Source organism: Pinus tabuliformis, chromosome 4_1 (assembly GCF_031772625.1).
Source record: "Pinus tabuliformis cultivar Carrire ecotype Pingquan chromosome 4_1, CPIR1, whole genome shotgun sequence".
Classification (NCBI taxonomy): domain Eukaryota; kingdom Viridiplantae; phylum Streptophyta; class Pinopsida; order Pinales; family Pinaceae; genus Pinus; species Pinus tabuliformis.
In genome coordinates this window covers 750,907,804-750,928,458 of record NC_142303.1, presented here as the reverse complement: position 1 = coordinate 750,928,458, position 20,655 = coordinate 750,907,804, and the positions used below count along the sequence as shown (strand labels likewise).

The following is a 20,655-nucleotide window of genomic DNA, read 5'->3' as shown; positions in this document are numbered from 1 at the left end:
GTTTCAGGTTTTGTACCTGTCTATATAGAGCAATCTGATAGTCTTTAGGTAAAAACTTACCTTTCATCTTGGCGATCATTCTGGTCCACTTTTTAATTGGTGGCTTATTTGATCTCCTTCGCTCTGCTTGCACACTGTCCCACCAAAATGCTGCATGCCCCTTCAGTTTTGTAGCTGCAAATCTGACCCTCCTATCCTCACTGATTTCCTCACATTTGAAGTATTTATCCAACTCGCTAATCCAGTCCAATAATACTTCAGTGGATAAACTGCCATCATAGTTTGACAGTTTAGGCTTCGATTTGTTGCTTGTTAACATAACATATTTCAACAATTTTATCTCTAGCCCTTCCTCATCGGATCTTTCTGTCGTAGTTGTAGCTTCTTCTTCACTATCGTCACCACCTTTTGGATCCCTGCGCCTCCCTGCTTCTACTGCTGCTAATCTGGCACTTAGGATCTTGATTTCCTCGCGCAGTCCTTCGTCAGCTACCCTCCGAATAGCTCTACCTCTACCCCTTCTTCCTACCTCCATAATTTTTTTTTCTTCCCTAAGGAAAGCACTGCTCTGATACCAAAATTTAATGACTCACCCCAAAAGCTGAGGTGGGTGCCTTCGTGGCAACTGGCCCATGTGATCCCTTCTCGCGTTCGTATGCAATTGGGGTTTTTGGTGAGGTTTTAATGGAGCATTAACTCCGCCACCTTTTCGAGGTTGTCTTGGTCACCGTGTTATGGTTCTATGGTGCGGGTTTTGGTTGTAGCTTGGGTTATTGTTGTTGCTGGTTTCGCTCTACTCCTCTGTGCCCTTACCTGGTTCCTTCTGCCCGATGGTAATGTCTCTCTCCCTCTCACTGTCTGCTGGTTCTCTAGTCGTGGGTTACAGTTTCTGATGGTTCAGCTCACCTTAAGGGTCATCACTGTTTGGTGTGCTGTTGGTCTTGGGTTCGACTATGGAACCTGCTTTCCACTTCAGGTAACCTTCAGGGTACTCATATTTACCTTTCTCTCGATTTATTCTCCATATAATTGGTTATGTTGCCTCTCTAATCATTGTATCTTGACTGTGCAGGTAATTCGCTCCTCTGTGGTGGTGGCAAGGGTTTGGTCCTTGATGGTTACTGTTTCTTTGTTCTTCTGTTCCGGTCTCCACTTGAACCAGGTAGGATCCTTCCTATTTATCTTATACAATCCTGTAGGTTGTTTTTGTAGAGACAAAGTCTCGTTTTTGTTGGTCCTCAGTTCTGTCTGTCCGTCGAAAGTTCTGGGTCGTTAGTTGGTCGTTGGTGACCGTGGCTCTGCTGAGATTTTGGTTGTGAATTTGAACGCAATTTTTGTACAGTTCGGCTCTGGTTGTTGAGTTGGTCCTGGGTCACAGGAACCCTTCTTGGCCTGTAATGAAAATATCTGAGGATTGTTTGGCAATTGTATATTTTTTTTGGGAAGCACTATGCCTTATGCTCTGAACCTGTGTTGGGTTACAGGATGCTGTCTCTGAACTATAACAAATATTTATGCAATGTATGTATATATATTTATAGAAATGATAAATATTCTACTTGTAAGAATTTCAATGATTTGCTTTCGTGAAGTAGCTAAATGAATTCTCTTGCAGTGTTTAGTTGCTTTGATGTGATGCACAGTCTCGTTAACAGTCCCCCAATAATATTGTTAATTTTGTGCATAGTAATTGATTATAGTCATTCATAATAACAACTATTTGATACCTTAAATTCTTCTCTTTACTGTTTTAAAATATTTTGTCAGAGTTTACATTCTCTGGTTTCTATTCTCCTTTGTTGGCAGCAACCCTTTGTTCATCTTTTGATTGTGTATTTAAGTTGCTGGTAGCCTCATTCAGTTGAGGAACTACCTGTAGTTGCAATTTGAAGTTACATTCCCTTTCGATGTTATTCAAGTATTAATTTATTTAAGACTATTCCCTAATCTATTTACTTTCAAAAAATAAAAATTAGCGACATTGGCTGTGATAGCCTTCTTGAAAAGAAATAACAATAAAAGTAAACTGAAAAGTAAATTAAAAAAAAAAAATGCTTAAAACGGCATGTCCAGCTGTCGCTTCCCTGATTGGATGCTCCTGCATTAGAAGCTTTCTACACAAAGTGAAATCCATGTATAAGGAAGCTTTGCATAATGAAACATACTAATAATATTAATTCAAGATTTGTTCAACCCTTTCACCTATGTAAAGGATGTGCAACGACATCAGTTATGGCATCATTAGGAATAGCAGTAGCATAATATTGTTAGTGTCATAGCACTTGGAATTTTTTTAACCCCCACTAAAAGGACATGAAACCGCATTAGTTCTGGCAAAGAAGTAACATAATAGTGTCAGTGTTAGAGCACTCACCCATGGAATGACCACTCAGAAAATTAGTTTTTTTTTTTTTTTAAATGAATTATTAGGACTGGCAAATACAAAAAATAAAACATCCTCCACCAGGGGAATTATGTCCTTGTTGATCCAATTGAAAATTAGAAATAAGATTTCAAGGAAATTAGTAAATTATTTTTGAATTTACTCAAATAGAAATTTTCAACATTTTCCTAAAATTTTGGTTAAAATTTCAAAAATAAAATCAAAAACATGAAAAGTAAATGCATTTTGATTGCAAAGTAAATTTTATAGTCCCTAACCAAGCAAGGACTCACAAGTTTTACGAGTTAATTTTTCAAAACTTTTACCATATGTGTCGAACTTGATCTCCATGGCATTGGAATTCATTTGTTACCCACACTATGGAAACGATTTTAATGAAGTTAAACATGATATCTATTCCAATTAATACTAAGGCATTGCTTTAAATTGTTGAAATCACCTGTGATATGGTTTTGATATTTATTATGGTTTAATTATGTATGATAACAATATAATAGAGCATCAATAGAGATTGGAGTTGTCTTTTGATGTTTCCTAGAAATAATTTATAGGGTAGTTGCATCATATAGTTAGAAGATAATTATTTGAAGGGGTTAGCTATGGGGAAGCTTCTTAATATATTTCAACATTTGTTGACATTAAAAATTCTTATCCATAGCTTTTAGATTTATCCAATTGTGACAATAAATTCTCTACCCTTTAATTTCACATCTTTGTCTTGTACCAAACATAATTCATACATACACAATTAAATATGTCAATCCCAAGAGGCACCAATGTCACTTTTATGTTTTTGATGATAGGAAAGAAGATGATGCAAGTGATATGTTTATAGCTCAAGAAAATTATGACCCCTATTAACATGCTAAAGTATTAGAATGAACATAGATGATTGAGTCTTACATCTACAAGTGCTTACACATCTCGAAACATGCAAACATACTACCTTAATGAAACAACTATACCTATACAACTTTACTAAAATATATAGAAATTGTTGTGCTTGAAATGTAAAACCATTTACATTTTTACCAACACATATATCACAACCTCCTCCGCCACATCTTCATACCATACATCCATTATCACTTAATTAAATAAACATTCTTTTTAATAAATTCTTCATAACTCATATTCAATGTATCCTCTATCCATTATTTGCACACCATCAAAAACCATTAACATATCTTCTACCAATATAACCATTTAGATTCACTTCAAAATCTCTTTCTCTTCACTTTAATAGTATGCTAATAATCCAAAACTATTAACATATCTTCTAGCAAAATAACCACTATTCACTGCAAAATCTTATTTTCTCCACTTTAATAGTATGCTAATATATATTCACATGAGAAAATTAACTTTCGTTGATAAATGGACTCATCATAGTTTCAATTTATTATCAACATAAGAATCAAATTTCCCATATTCAAAATGTATTTTAGTTATTCATATCACAAGATCTTCAATAGTGTAAAAAGAATGGAAATTATATTTGATAATGTGAAATTATCTAAACAATGATAAAATGATCGTTAATATATTGAAAATATATTTGATAATTTAAAATGGTTTAAATAATGGTTAATATATTTTATAAGTTTTTTTAGTAATTTAGAAAATAAATTAATATTTTTATTTGTTAATTTTTTATTTTATTTTTTAAGTATTAATATAGTAATATAAATTAGATAGATGGTAACAGGGATTAATTTATAATAGTTATAAAAATACTTTCATTTTAATATAGATATTTCTAATTTATAAATAGAAATTTATTAATAGTCTAGGTTCAAAAATCCATTAATTAATTAGAAAACAAAAAATTATAACTACTTTGAAGATAAATTCAAATTTTATTATTATTATTTTTCTTATTTAATTTTTTAATTATAATTTTTTTACAACTTTATTATCTCTATAAAATAAATAATTTTAATTTATTGCGTGAAACTTTTAAATAAAACTGTGTAATAACCAAAAGATGGAAAGTGAAATAATAGTTACAAGTATAAAAATATATATTAAAGGAAGACGATGAACTCTCAAAAGATGACAAAAATAATAGTTATCAAAATACTTTCATTTTAATATAGATATTTCTAATTTATAAATAGAAATTTATTAATAGTCTATGTTCAAAAATCCATAATTTACTTCATATCACATTTTTTCAAATAAATATTTTAAAGTTAATTAATTAATTAGAAAACAAAAAATTATAATTACTTTGAAGATAAATTCAAATTTTATTATTATTATTTTTCTTATTTAATTTTTTAATTATAATTTTTTTACAACTTTATTATCTCTATAAAATAAATAATTTTAATTTATTGCGTGAAACTTCTGAATAAAAACTGTGTAATAACCAAAAGATGGAAAGTGAAATAATAGTTACAAGTATAAAAATATATATTAAAGGAAGAGGATGAACTCTCAAAAGATGACAAAATACTTTTATAATAAAAGAAAATTGATAAAATGATTTGATAAGGTAAAATTATAATTGAAAATGTAGTAAAATAAATAAATAATAGATTTATTTATTTAAACTTTTATGTTAATAGGTCAATAGTTTTTAATTTTTAATGTAAATAGTGGTGGTTAATAGTTTAGAATTATTATTATTGTGATTTGTTTATTTATTGATGGATTAAAAATATATATATGTATATATTTAATTGTTAACTTAGTTGTTAATTTAATTAATTTATAAATATAAAATAATGGTGAATATTTAGTTAATAACTTAGAATATATAAATAATATTTAGTTATTAGTATATTTATTAAAAATTTTACAGAGAGGGAAGAGGTTATATTTTAAAAAATATATTATTTTTATATTTATTTTATAAAGATATATATAGATTCATTGATTAGAAGAATATGATAGGGTTAATAGGAAGAAATAAGATATTTAAATATTAATTTAAATTTCATTGCTAGATTATAAATATACGAATATTATTATTTATTATTATTAATTGATTAATAACTCTAAGTTTTTGAACATAAAATTTATCTATTATATCCATATTAATAATATTACTAACAACTGGGAGGGGTTTTTTTCTCACCTCGACGAAGAAAGGGAGATCAAATATCAAATGTACATTGGGGTAGGGGTAGTGACCAACAATTAGGGAGAGTATATGGCGTTATGGTAAGAGGAGGAAATAGCAATAGCAAATGGAATACAACAATTAAAAGTCTTTGGCAACTCTAAAATCTCCATACAACAAGATTTAAAGTGTCACAACTCGCACAACATAGGACTTACGGATTCCAACGCTTTTGCATAGAATCAAATTATCAAGGGGTCAATTTCAATATATTTATTTTTACTACATCAAAATACATTTGAATGAGTTAGCAAATCAAATGGAAAACATGAGAGTTTTATTAAATCTTGGAGATCGAGTCAAGTCTTACTAGTACAACCGGTTGAGGATGGGCCTCATTAGCAAGGCGACCCAAGATCAAAGGTCATAGGGGGTGGTTGTACCCTCATTAGCAAGGCGACCCAAGATCAAAGGTCATAGGGGGTGGTTGTGCCCTGTACTAAAGGGAAGAGACATGCTAAAAAATCCAGTTAGCTTAGCATTGGTCTGGACTAGGTCAGGGGCAATCCCCGGATGATTTTGATGGATTAGATGTCGCTGGGTCGCCGCTCCTCAAGCCATAGATCAAGCCTGGAAAATCACATACAACTTGACAAACAAACAAAAACAATCCATAAAATCTCAAATTAAATGGAGGAAGACTATCATTCAAACCTATACCATAATGACAAGAAAGGAACTCATAGATCAGGCAGCTTCATTGGTGCATTAATCTCGGGAATAGTGAACAATTAGTGGAGTCAAGTTAATTAAATACATTTTAATTATATTAAAGATGAAGTGCCATAGTTTTGTGTGAATTTTTGTTTTCATGGCCACCTGAAGCGGCTACGTAAGCCGGAAGATGACACCGTATAGAGAACCCAACGACGATTTGAAATTTATTAAGGTGAAAATGTGTGAAATCCATATACTGAAGACATATCCATTTGGTGGAGAGTCGAAAATAAAATTTTATAGTTATCACGTTGAACCATTAATGGTTCCTATGCAAGTGGACATGCAGAGATTAGAAGCCTTCAATGCGACGTGTTTTGGGAGCAGGCTCGGGATAGGAATTGCACAATTATATATGGAGAACAAGGGTATTCAGGAGGCCAAAGTGAAATTTTCTTATTTTCTCACAACATTGAGACGGTTAATGCAAGATTAACAGGCGATAATGGCGCATGTTGGTGGAGAGAAAGGTGACGAGATTGGCGCCCATCTATTTGAGATCGTAGGTGCAATGGAGTTTCTTATTATGTTGACATATCGCCAAGAAAATATGCAACTGATCAAGACCAGAGCCATAAATGAAATATTCTCCCATCGGATAGGTCTGCGAGAGCTTAAATGTGAGTGTCTATAGTTGGCAATGAAGATGATATAGTTTAGGGTGGAGAATCTCTGCGACTGGCTGGAGGGCAATGAGATGGCGCACAACGTGGAAAATCTTGGAGTTCAACAATGGGAACGACGGCCATCCAATAATGACCAATGTGGAGCATAACTCCAGTTCTGAATACTTTGCAGAAGACAACATGCATATCATCATGTAGTTCTTAATGGAGATTTTTGGAGAATATATGGGAAAAACCTTCTTAGTATAACCATATGTGTTATGAAGAATTTTTGGTATGTAATAGGATGAGAAATATTTGGAAACCAGATGGAAATACTAGGACATTTATGTAAAATGTTATGCTCTACAAATCAGATGAATTTTAATGTCACTCAATACCTGTTTTTTTTCAAATATTATTAACAAACTAAAAGATAGGGAATCAAAGAGAAGGGGAGGGGGTTAGATAAAAAGGTATATTCTTTTTATATTTAATTATTTATATATTTTGGAGAAGGATATGACGTGGTTAATAGCCTAAGTTATTTGGGGATTAATGTTATGATATTTTAATATATAATGGATAAAATATTAACGAGAATATGAAATTATATATATATATATATATATATATAAATATAAAGATTTAAATAAAAACAAATTTTCATATATAAAATTTGAAATCTATCATAGAAGGAGAGATAAAACAAAATATAGGAAAAATGATGGGTGAGCTAAGGGGAAAATTGGTGATGTTTAATCTATTTGGTCTCTTATGATAGATGAAGTGTCTACAGGGTAAACATCTACACAATTTTCTCTAAAACTTTCAGACAATATAAATTACACAATTTTCTCTAAAACTTTCAGACAATATAAATTACTGTGAAAATCTGCACTCTCAAATAATTTTAATTTAATTTATCATTCAAATATAATTAATAAATATCAAATAGAAAATATATTTAAAAACTAAAACAATCAAATAAATAAACTTTTCTATTTAAAAACTAAAACAATCAAATAAATAAATAGCCTACGAAGTTATTAGTAATGTCATCTATTAAAGACAGAAAAGATGAATAGCCTTATTAATTGCAAACCACTGTTTAGAAGATCCTTATGAATTCGGAGCAATGCGCATCTGCTTGGAATCCCCTCGTGAAATCCGATTAATAATAATCTATTTTCTTTTTTTTGCTATAAAATATATATATAAGTAATAATTTTTTTTTTTTTTTCAAACAAAACAATTACTCTATCTGAGACCGTTTTATATAATTAAAAAACAATATTTCTTTATTCACACAATTACTTTATCAAATTGATGGTATTATCTGCATCACACAATTACTTTATCAAATTGATGGTATTATCTGCATCTTGTTGAAAATATAATTTCAATTGTGCAACAGTTGAGCCATGCGGCAGCGTGAGGACAATAAACCGTGCGTTTCACCAAGGATAAAAAAAAAAATCGCTTCAAAAATAAATTTGCAGGCTTAAAGATCCGCTTTAACCTCAGTCGTCAGATCTAACCGATCAACGGTCTAGATCGTATCGGCGTATCGGCAAGTCGGCATATCGGCGGGTTGGAGCATCGGAGGCAGGCAGCGGCAGCGATATGAAATATCGCCGATGAGCGATCGCCGATATCGCATCGGCGGAGTCGCAGTGGAGGACTTATAAATGAGCTTTTGTGTTTGCGATGAGCGATCGCCGATTTCGCTATCGGCACATCGCTATCGGCAATGTCATAAGGTCGGGGCTTTTTAACATGAGTAATGTTGCGATGCGATGGAGCGGACCCGACAACATTATAAATAGTTTTTGATAAACTTACAAGTCCGCGCTCAGAGCATTTTCAATGTATTTTATGTATTTTCGTTATATAACGAAATATGAAGAAAAGTAAAAGATCGGCGGATATTGCGATCGGCATATCGCAATCGGGGAAACCAATGGTGCATGGCTTTTCATATTTTGTGCGCTATGCGTTGGATCCCGGACCCGATAGCAAATATCAACTGCAGTTTATATAATATCGCGTCCAGCAAGGAAATCGGCCATCGACAATGGACTGGGTTGTGTGCGAACCTCCGGAAGTGGCGATAGAGAAGATATATATGTGGGCGGTATTGTTCAAAGGCGCGAAGCCGGTTGAAGCAAGTATGGAATAGTACAGCAGTAGGTGACTGCATTCAAATTACAGTATGGCCGAGAAGGAAGACATTCAATTTTCAGCTACCGCAGTAAAAGTTCAGCTCAGTCGAGGACAAGAAGGACAGCCTCGTGCAGTTCCCAGTATGGGACTCCATTTTTGTTCATGAAATCATTTTAGATGTAGTATTGTAGGTGTGTTGTAGTTTGTAGAGAGTAGTGAGAGTGTGTGTAGAAGCGCAGCAGCGCAAGTGAATGAATGTTAGCAATACGCAGCAGCATAGAATGTAATCAGAACTGAATGAATAGAGCAGCACTGTTTTTTTCTTTGGTGAATCCCTCTGAGTGGAAGAGGATGAATTTTGTATCAGTTTCTATTTAAATGAATATAAATCCTTTTTATGTGTGTTTAATACTCTGTTCACAGTAATTTGTTAAAAGCTTCCCTGTGCCAAGATCCTGGAGAGAAAAAGAAAAACAGAGCATTGTCTCTGTGTGATTTTATATTGTGTTTTTGGGATTTTGACAGAAAAATCCCCAACAGTGGTATCAGAGCTGAGGTTTAGGCTCTTTGAAGGGTTCAAAGAAGCTGAAGGAAGGATTCTTACTGCAGCAACTTCTCCAGCAGAGCGAATTCTCAAGCAAAAGAATCCAAGGTATTTTCCAATGATTTTTAATACATAGTCAAGTATTGTAAGAATGGCTGGCACCAGCACCAGCAATAGTATGGGTATGCAGCTCCCATTATTTGATGGCAAAAATTATGATTATTGGGCAATAACAATGAAAGCATTGTTTGCTTCCCAAGACTTATGGGAAATAGTTGAGGATGGTTTTGAACAACCAGCAGATGAAAATGAGTTCAATGCTTTAACTCAGGGAGAGAAAGATTTGTTAAAGAGCCACAAGAAGAAGGACTCAAAAGCCCTTTTCTTCTTGTATCAGGCAGTGCATGGAAGCGTGTTTCCAAGGTTAGCAGCAGCTAAGACATCCAAAGAAGCATGGCAAACTCTTAAAACGGCCTATCAAGGCATGGAGAAAGTGAAGACAGCAAAGCTACAGTTGCTGAGGAAAGATTTTGAGAATCTGAACATGAAAGAGTCAGACAATATTGACTCATTCTTCACTCAAGTAATTGGCCTGGTCACACAAATAAGATCTCATGGAGAGACACTTGAAGAAAGGAGGATTGTGGAGAAACTATTGAGGTGTTTACCCTCAAGGTTCCATGTGATTGTCACCACCATAGAAGAGACAAAGGATCTCTCAAACTTTTCAGTTGATGAGCTTCATGCATCACTGATTACACATGAACAGAGGTTGAGTAGAAATGAAAACTCATCTCTAGAGCAAGCCTTCAAGACCCAGATGTCCTTTGGAAGAGGAAGAGGTCAAGGCAAAGGAAATAAGAGAGGAAGAGGCAGAAGCCAAAACAGAGGTGGAAGGAACAGTCCAGCAAATGCTCAAGGAAGAGGCTGCAATCCAAATCAGAACCAAGGTCAAGGCAGCAGCCAACAAGGAGGACAACATCATGCTCAAGGACAAAGGTATGAAAAATCCAATGTCCAATGTTATTATTGTAAAAAGTATGGGCATTATGCCAGTGAATGTAGGAAGAAGCAGCATGATGTGAATAATAGATCTAATGTAAATATTACTAGAGAAAATGTCAGCCAAGATAATGTACTGTTAGCTTGTAATATGGCTGAAACAAACAGTGAAGATATATGGTTTCTAGATTCCGGTTGTAGCAACCATATGACAGGGAACTTAGCCCTGTTTTCTGCTTTAGATCAAAGTGTGAAGTCACAAGTCACACTTGGGACTGATAGCAAAATTTCTGTTATGGGTAAAGGAGAAGTTAAAATATTTACAAAGCAAGGTGAAAAGAAAACCATAGCAGATGTCTACTATGTCCCCGGAATGAGATGTAACCTCTTAAGTATTGGACAGCTTGTCCATAAGGGGTACAATGTTTTCTTTGAGAATGATGTATGCACCATCATGGATATAGCACCCAGCAAAAGATGCATTGCTGAAGTGAAGATGACAAGGAACAGGATGTTCCCTCTTAGACTAAGAGCAGATCTGAAAAATAAAGAAGAAATTGCAGCAGTTACCCAAGAGGCTTTCCAAAGCGTGCCAAAGGATGAAAATTGGTTGTGGCATTTGAGATTTGGACATCTCAACTTTGGAGGTCTTAACTTGTTGAGCAGAAAAGGAATGGTAAGAGGATTACCGTTGATAGAGAAACTGGACAGCCTTTGTGAAGGTTGCATATTGGGAAAACAACACAGAGAAAGTTTTCCAAGCGGGAAAAGCATAAGGGCAAAAGCACCCTTAGAAATTGTCCACTCAGATTTATGTGGACCGATGCAAAGTTCATCTTTAGCAGGCAGCCAGTATTTCCTAACATTTATTGATGATTTTACAAGAAAGACTTGGGTTTATTTCTTGAAGAACAAATCGGAAGTGTTTGAAAAATTCCGAAATTTCAAGGCACTTGTGGAAAACCAGAGTGGGCTGCGCATTAAAGTTTTGAGAACAGACAGAGGAGGTGAGTATATCTCCAAGGAATTCCTACGGTTTTGCAGAGAAAGTGGAATTCACAAGCAGTTTACAGCAAGGTACACCCCACAGCAAAATGGAGTTGCTGAAAGGAAGAACAGGACCATTATGGATATGGCAAGGAGCATGTTGAAGGCAAAGCATTTGCCAAATGATTATTGGGCTGAAGCTGTAAATTGTGCTGTATATATTTTGAACAGGTGTCCTACAAAAGCTGTGATGAACAAAGTGCCGGAAGAAGCATGGAGTGGGAGAAAGCAAGGAGTCACCCACATGAAAGTTTTTGGATGTGTGGCTTATGCACACATTCCAGATCAGCTAAGGAGGAAGTTGGACAGCAAAGGGGAGAAATGTATCTTCATTGGATACAGTGAGGAATCCAAAGCTTACAGGCTGTATATCCCATTCACCAAGAAGTTTTTTGTCAGCAGAGATGTTCAGTTCATTGAAGAGGAATCTTGGGATGGAAGCATAGAGAAAACAATGAATGTTAAAAACTGTTTGTCTCATGATGAAGATGATGAGGAGGTGGCTGAAATGCATCCCCAAACAGCGGCGCCAACACAAGAACAGCAAGTGACACCCTCAAGGAGAAATGAGAGTGCTTCTCCAAGCACGCCACAAGGAGGAGATTCAAGTGCATCTTCAAGCACTTGCACACCAAGTGAAAGAAGTAAGAAGTTCATAAACTTAAGTGACATTTATAATGAAGGAATGAATTCCCTATTTGCCTTGTATTGTCATGTGAATGATCCTATTCATTTCGAAGATGCTATAAAAGATAAGAAATGGATAGAAGCTATGGATGAGGAGATGAATGCCATAGAAAGAAACAAGACATGGGATTTGGTTGAGCTACCAAAAGGTAAAGAAGTTATTGGAGTCAAATGGGTCTATAAGACCAAATGCAATGCTGAAGGCAAAATTGAAAGGCACAAGGCAAGGCTTGTTGTCAAGGGATACAAGCAGCAGTATGGGAGAGATTATGAGGAGACTTTCGCACCGGTTGCAAGAATGGAAACCGTGAGAGCAGTGCTGTCCATAGCAGCACAAAACAAATGGAAAGTCTACCAAATGGACGTGAAATCAGCATTCCTAAATGGAGTGTTAAAGGAAAATGTCTACATTGAGCAGCCTCTAGGGTATGAGAAGAAAGGCCAAGAACACAAGGTTTGCAGATTGAAGAAAGCACTTTATGGGCTGAAGCAAGCGCCAAGAGCGTGGTACAGTAGAATAGATTCCTATCTACTGGAAAATGAATTTGACAAGTGTGAAGGAGAACCCACAGTCTACATCAAAGAAAAGGATGGTAAAATTTTAATTGTAGTCTTGTATGTTGATGATGTAATTTTTACAGGTAATGATGACTACCTCATTGAAAATTTTAAATCAGTCATGAAAGAAGAATTTGAGATGACTGACATGGGTTTGTTGAGATACTTCTTAGGAATAGAAGTAGATCAAAATGAAAAAGGAATTTTTATCACTCAAGCAAGATATGTAAATGAAGTATTGGAAAGATTCCACATGCAAGAATGCAAAGCAGCAATCACTCCCACGGTAATGGGATTAAAACTCAGCAAAGAGGACAGCAGCAAGGATTTTGATCCTAGCTTGTATAAGAGCATAGTTGGCAGTCTTATGTATTTAACTGCAACTAGGCCGGACATAATGTTTGCTGTTAGTTTAATTTCCAGATTCATGGAGAGACCAAAAGAGGCACATTGGCAGGTAGCAAAGAGAATTCTGAGGTATGTCAAAGGTACAAAAAGATTTGGCATCTTATATACTTTTTCAGAAAGCTCAGATTTAGTTGGATATACTGATAGTGATTGGGCTGGAAGTGTGGATGATCGAAAAAGCACTTCCGGTTATGTTTTTCATATGGGTTCAGGAGCCATTTCATGGGCTTCCAAGAAACAGTCCATTGTAGCATTGTCTACAGCAGAGGCTGAATATGTGGCAGCTACAGCAACAGCATGTCAAGCAGTTTGGATGAGAAGAATGTTGAGGAGCTTAGGCCAAGAGTAGGCAAGAGCGATAGTGATTTTTTGTGACAATAGCTCAGCTATTGCATTGTCCAAGAATTATGTGTTTCACAAACGAACGAAACACATTGATAGACGGTTTCATTATATCAGAGAATTGGTAAGCAATGGAGAAATTAGTTTGCAACATTGCAGGACTCAGGAACAGGTAGCAGATATTTTGACAAAGCCTTTGGATCAGAAAAGCTTTGAATTTTTGAGGAAGTGTTTGGGTATGATTGAATGCCCAACAGTTGAAATTAAAGGGGAGTGTTGAAAATATAATTTCAACTGTGCAACAGTTGAGCCATGCGGCAGCATGAGGACAATAAACCGTGCGTTTCACCAAGGATCAAAAAAAAAAATCGCTTCAAAAATAAATTTGCAAGCTTAAAGATCCGCTTTAACCTCAGCCGTCAGATCTAACCGATCAACGGTCTAGATCGTATCGGCGTATCGGCAAGTCGGCATATCGGCGGGTTGGAGCATCGGAGGCAGGCAGCGGCAGCGATATGAAATATCGCCGATGAGTGATCGCCGATATCGCATCGGCGGAGTCGCAGTGGAGGACTTATAAATGAGCTTTTGTGTTTGCGATGAGCGATCGCCGATTTCGCTATCGGCAATGTCATAGGGTCAGGGCTTTTTAACATGAGTAATGTTGCGATGCGATGGAGCGGACCCGACAACATTATAAATAGTTTTTGATAAACTTACAAGTCCGCGCTCAGAGCATTTTCAATGTATTTTATGTATTTTCGTTATATAACGAAATATGAAGAAAAGTAAAAGATCGACGGATATTGCGATCGGCATATCGCAATCGGGGAAACCAATGGTGCATGGCTTTTCATATTTTGTGCGCTATGCGTTGGATCCCGGACCTGATAGCAAATATCAACTGCAGTTTATATAATATCGCGTCCAGCAAGGAAATCGGCCATCGACAATGGACTGGGTTGTGTGCGAACCTCCGGAAGTGGCGATAGAGAAGATATATATGTGGGCGGTATTGTTCAAAGGCGCGAAGCCGGTTGAAGCAAGTATGGAATAGTACAGCAGTAGGTGACTGCATTCAAATTACAGTATGGCCAAGAAGGAAGACATTCAATTTTCAGCTACCGCAGTAAAAGTTCAGCTCAGCCGAGGACAAGAAGGACAGCCTCGTGCAGTTCCCAGTATGGGACTCCATTTTTGTTCATGAAATCATTTTAGATGTAGTATTGTAGGTGTGTTGTAGTCTGTAGAGAGTGAGAGTGTGTGTAGAAGCGCAGCAGCGCAAGTGAATGAATGTTAGCAATACGCAGTAGCGTAGAATGTAATCAGAACTGAATGAATAGAGTAGCACTGTGTTTTTCTTTGGTGAATCCCTCAGAGTGGAAGAGGATGAATTTTGTATCAGTTTCTATTTAAATGAATATAAATCCTTTTGATGTGTGTTTAATACTCTGTTCACAGCAATTTGTTAAAAGCTTCCCTGTGCCAAGATCCTGGAGAGAAAAAGAAAAACAGAACATTGTCTCTGTGTGATTTTATATTGTGTTTTTGGGATTTTGACAGAAAAATCCCCAACACATCTTGATCCTCTGTTCAAATCTCTGAACTGCTTTCTTATTTGCCCGATGATATTATTCGTCAGTCCTCAACGTTCTTTTGCAATATATCAAAATAGATCTTCCTAACTATTGAGTATGGATGAGTGAATTGAAGATGACATATTTTTCTTTCTGCATTCATGGATTATAATTTCCAGTTACGTCATTTGCACATCATTAACTGTGCAAACTGCTAAGTAACGCCATCGTAATTTGACCCACGCGGCTTACAGGACTGGCTGATACAATAATAATCGATAAGGGAACGCTGGCAGATATCAAACTCAAAAGTGTGATTGCAACAACAGGGCAAGTGTTGATCAAAGTGTACTGCAACCATGCAATTGCCCTGAATACCTGCGCATGATACGCGGGATATAATTCTTTCTCCCATTCCATGTACTCTTCTGGAGCCTTGTAATTTGTCTCCTGCATTTTGAGGTCGAACATTCGCTTTCTCAGAAGTATCATATTGGCGTCCACTATGTTCCAGCCACCTGCATTCAAAACAATTTGGCACTTAATGTAACTTTTTGAAAGGCTACTCATGGGCACAGCAGTCCACTACATAGATATAACCATAAGTCCAGTGATAAAGAATACAAGTAGTACCCGAACCAAATTGATATTTGCCAGAGCTTGCAGCTTTTATAACGAGCTGCCTCTGGTTAACTCCTCTCTTCCTCCTTGGAGCAGAAAGTGTGGGAGCTCCCTCGTTCTGTTTCTACGGCATTGGCGGTGAGAAGGCTCGGGAGATATGGCACACGTGCCCCGCAGAATCTTTGGGGATTGCTATTCGTACTTTGAGATCCATCACTGACCTACAAATCTCTAGTCTCATAGTATTCTAAGATTGCAGTTCTTCGTTAATGACCAACAGCTAGAAAGAAGCGTACAGTTTTATGATGTTTTTCTGCTGGCAGTCTCTTGCAAGAAAAAAATAGTCTCGATAAAACGGTGCAGCTAGGAGATCTCTCATTTATAGGGCAAGTTGAGTGGAATCATTAATTCATTGAAAACAAAAACGAAGTAGCCGATCTTCTGCTTCCTTATCATCTATGTCCCCGCGGCCCGGTTACGCGGTTTAGCCATCTCGTCATACTCCGCTCTTTCTGGTTTTGAGTGGGACAGGTACCTTTTTTTGAATTTCCAACGAGATTAGCGCCACCTGTTAATGCTTTCTATCTGGTTACGACATTGTGACCATTTGTGGTAAGTGGCGAGATTAGCGCCACCTGTCAATGCTTTAAATCTGGTTACGACCAGTGATCAAATTTGAAGGGCAGGTCTTAATTTCATTTAGAAGGGCACATATTCATGTCGCACTTCTATAATAAAATGCATAAAAAAAAAGCAATTCAATTGACAACAGTAAATTATTTTCAAATTTGTTTTTATTTTTCACAGGAGAATGGTGGAACAATAACCCCATGGACATTGTGTATAAGGCAGGTCTGATATGAGCCGCAACTAATATATCAGATGCATTTACCATTAATGGATAAATAGGAGACCTATATTCCTGCTCCAGTTCAGATAAGGATTAATTTTGTAGGAAATTTTTGTGACGAGAACGTTCAAGCCAATATACAAGTAACTCAATCAAATTTAAGTTTATTGCATGAATGAAAAAATTCAGTAAATTCTAAACAGGTTTAGGATTCAACAAAAGAGTGTACAAAGGTGTATATGTTTTTGGTATCTCCTTTTTTAATATGAAAACATACCAAGAATTGGGAATCCGCAAAAAAATCAAATCCAGTATGTTAGGAGCCCTGTTGAATGCGCTCCTCTCCAAGCATAAATCGTGCTTGAACCTTGCTTGACAGGCATTTGCTAAATGATGAATCTATGCTCCTCTCTAGCTTAAATCGTTGTCAAACCTTGCTTTGGGCAGCCTTCAGCCACAACCCAATGAAATTACAGACCTAATACATGGCCCATATTGACATCTAGTCGCTCTCAATTGAAACTACCAAATGTAATGGTATCAAAGGGTAATTGTGACATAATAATTAATAAGAACTTCCATCATATGCACAATTAGAAAAAACAACTCAAAAAGACACTGTTGTTTTTGAAATGGGAGCAACTCAGAAACTGCCAAATGTAATGGTATCAAAAGGTAATTGTGACATAATAATTAATAAGAACTTGCATCATATGCACAATTAGAAAAAACAACTCAAAAGAAAACAGTTGTTTTTGAAATGGGAGTTTCTGAAATGGGATTTAAGTTTTAACATGAAAATAAATTTACAAATTCAACATTCCTAAAATTCTAATTTCAGAAAAAATGAAATTTAAAAAAAAGGTTGACAATTTGACAGCACTTCTTAAAAATTTTTAAGATATTATTCCAATTTTTTGTTTAAATGACAAAAATCAAATTATAAATTTTTTGTGACTGGTAAAATTTTCTCCCTACTTCTCTGACGTGCCAGAGACCCTTTGAAGGGCTCTGATGTGTTCAATTTTGATCCCTGGTTACGACATTGTGACCATTTGTGGAAAGTGGCTCACAGCCATGTGCACAGCGGCTCCCACAATTCCGTTTATTTAACAAAAGTATTAATGTCCAATAGTTTTTCGTCAACTTCAAGTTAGTGGGGAAATATCATAATCACCAGACACGTGACATTTTCATGTAGAGTAGTGCAATTACTTGTAATCGATGCCAGTGGATCTAACTATTTTAGATTTGGTTTCCTGGCCTCTTAGGATAGTTTAACTTTCGTTAATGTAACTTTGATGGCGGAACAAAGTTCCATATAAACTAATTGATTTACATTCAAAAATAAAAGCAGTAATATATTTCTCTTTTATATATTAATATAATAATTATATAATATAAATTTTATATATTAATCTAATAATTATAACTAATACAAATGTAATTAATATAAGCTTATAAGCCTCACCTTAACTTTATTCAAAATTTCAAATATTCTTTAAATTGAAAGTGTTGTAAACTCAATCAAAATAATCAAATATGTTACCGCTATTTCACAAACCATTCTCATAATATCATAGAAAAATGAGGCAATGTATTATTTAAATTTAATTCTATTACTAAATTATTAAAAAAAATATAACAGATGATTTGAAATTTTAAAAAAATATAACAGATGATTTGAAATTTTAAATATAAAGGAAATTTGAAACTAAGTTATAATTACATCTATCTGTGTTAAATAATTAAAAAAAGGAAAAAAAAGCACAAATAGTTTTACAAAACCCCTTGATCCTAAGTTTTCGACCCCCTTAATCAGATTACTATAGAAAGAGTAATGAGGGGAAGTTTGAGGCTCGGGGAGCTTTGAATAGTTTTAGATGTACCATGAGCTTCAAGAATAAGGCTTCAAATATTTCTAGGTTCGGCGCAAGCTTCAAGCATAAAGCTTCGGATCCTTCTTTTATTGGAGAAGCTTCACACTGCCAATGGATCGCTCATTTGGTGCGTAAAATCTCAATTATTTTGGTGGTAGAAATGGTGGTGACAGTAGCAATTTGATGCTCTGTTCATATAACCATTCAACATTAAACGAAACTCAAATTTATTGCTCTAAAAAATAGCCCAACCTAAAAATCTTGGTAATGCTTACTGCAACAACTTGAACGCACCATTGACCTCGGAATGCCACATTGTTAATATGTGGCTTTTTGAATTCAATAAATAACTCAGTAATACACGTTGCATGACAAAAATAACACACACTAACTCAGTAATACAATCCTCAGGCACATTATGAATAAACACACTTGCTACTACAGGTTAAATGCAACTATAGGTGGAAGAAATAGTGGCACAATTAGTTCCAGCCCTCCGCAGAAAGTAGAGGTTGTGACACAGCCGAGAGTTGCTTAAGTAATAATGGTATCTATGAAGAATCTGTCAAGAATCTCATGGAAAAAAAACGTTGAATGTCGACTCGAAAGCTTTGTTCCAGTGCCTCCATATTATTATAAATTAAATAAAATCACATGGGGTGGCAAATTTAATAGGCAACATGCGTGGAGCTTTTACTATGCAAAGCAAGCTTTCTCCAGCAGCTTTGCACAATGAAACATAATAATAATATTAACTAGATATTTCTTCAATTCCTCACCTAATATGTGAAGGACCTGCAACCTTATCAGTTATAGCATCATTAGGAATAGCAATAGCATAATATTGTCAGTGTCATAGCATCTAGAAATTTTTTTACCCCCTCCCCACTAAAAGAACATGCAACTCCGTTAGTTCTGGAGTAGCATAACAACGTTTGTGTTTTAGCACTCACCCATGGAATGACCACTCACAAAATTAGTTTTTTTTTTTTAAATGAATTATCAAGACCGCTGATCCAATTGAAAATTAGAAATAAAATTTCCAAGAAATTAGGAAATTATATTTGAATTTACACAAAATAGAAATTTTCAACCTTTTATTAAAAATTTGGTTAAAATTGCAAAAATAAAATAAAAAACATGAAAAGTAAATGTATTTTGATTGCAAAGTGAATGTTATAGTTCCTGACGAAGAAGGGACTAACAAGTTTTATGAGTCAATTTTTCAAAACTTTTATAATATGTGTCGAACTTGATCTCCATGGAATTGGAATTCATGTGTTACCCACACTATGGAAATGATTTTAATGAAGTTAAATATGGTATCTATTCCAATTAATGCTAAGACATTGCTTTAAATTGTTGAAAGCACTTGTGGATATGGTTTTGATATTTATTATGGTTTAATTATGTATGATAACAATATAATAGAGCATCAATAGAGATTGGAGATGTCTTTTGATGTTTCACAGAAATAACTTGTAGGGTAGTTACATCATATAGTTAGAAAATAATTATTTGAAGTGGTTAGCTATGGGGAAGCTTATTAACATATTTCAACATTTGCTGACATGCAAAATTCTTACCCTTCAATCAAGTCTTCCAACAAGCATAAAATGAAGGAACTATCTTTTGTTGTTAATAAATTTAAGTAGGGCATTCAAATTTCATTCTAACCCATGCTAAATCAAAGAAAGTTGGAATCTACAACATTTTCAGAGATTTTCTTTCTCTTGTATGTTCTGTATATATATATTTATTATAGTCTCATTGCAGTAGAATAGAAAATTTGACCTTTTTCACGTTCCCTTTTTTCCCTAGGAAAATCCCATGTTTTGATTAATTTCCTTATCCATGCCTTCAAGATAGGAGTAGGTGATAAACATTTATAAATTTTCATCACAAGGTCTTAGAGTATAAGATGTAATTGATGAGAGGAACCACATTAGTTCTTAAAAATCAATAAGATATTCCTCTACCTCAATCTTCCATTCTAAGAAGATATCTAAAATTCCTCCATATAATGCTTGTTAGCTAAAAGTCAATCTATGCGCTTTCAATAGCTTGTACACCCCAAAAGTTAAACCATTGTTTATCCAATTGGAATGATATTTATG

General features: G+C 35.0%; 1 pseudogene; it reads right to left on the bottom strand.

Annotated features, from left to right (window-relative positions):
- Positions 1–15,385: 15,385 nt before the first annotated feature.
- LOC149178329 (uncharacterized) lies at positions 15,386–16,022 on the bottom strand (annotated as a pseudogene).
- Positions 16,023–20,655: the final 4,633 nt, after the last annotated feature.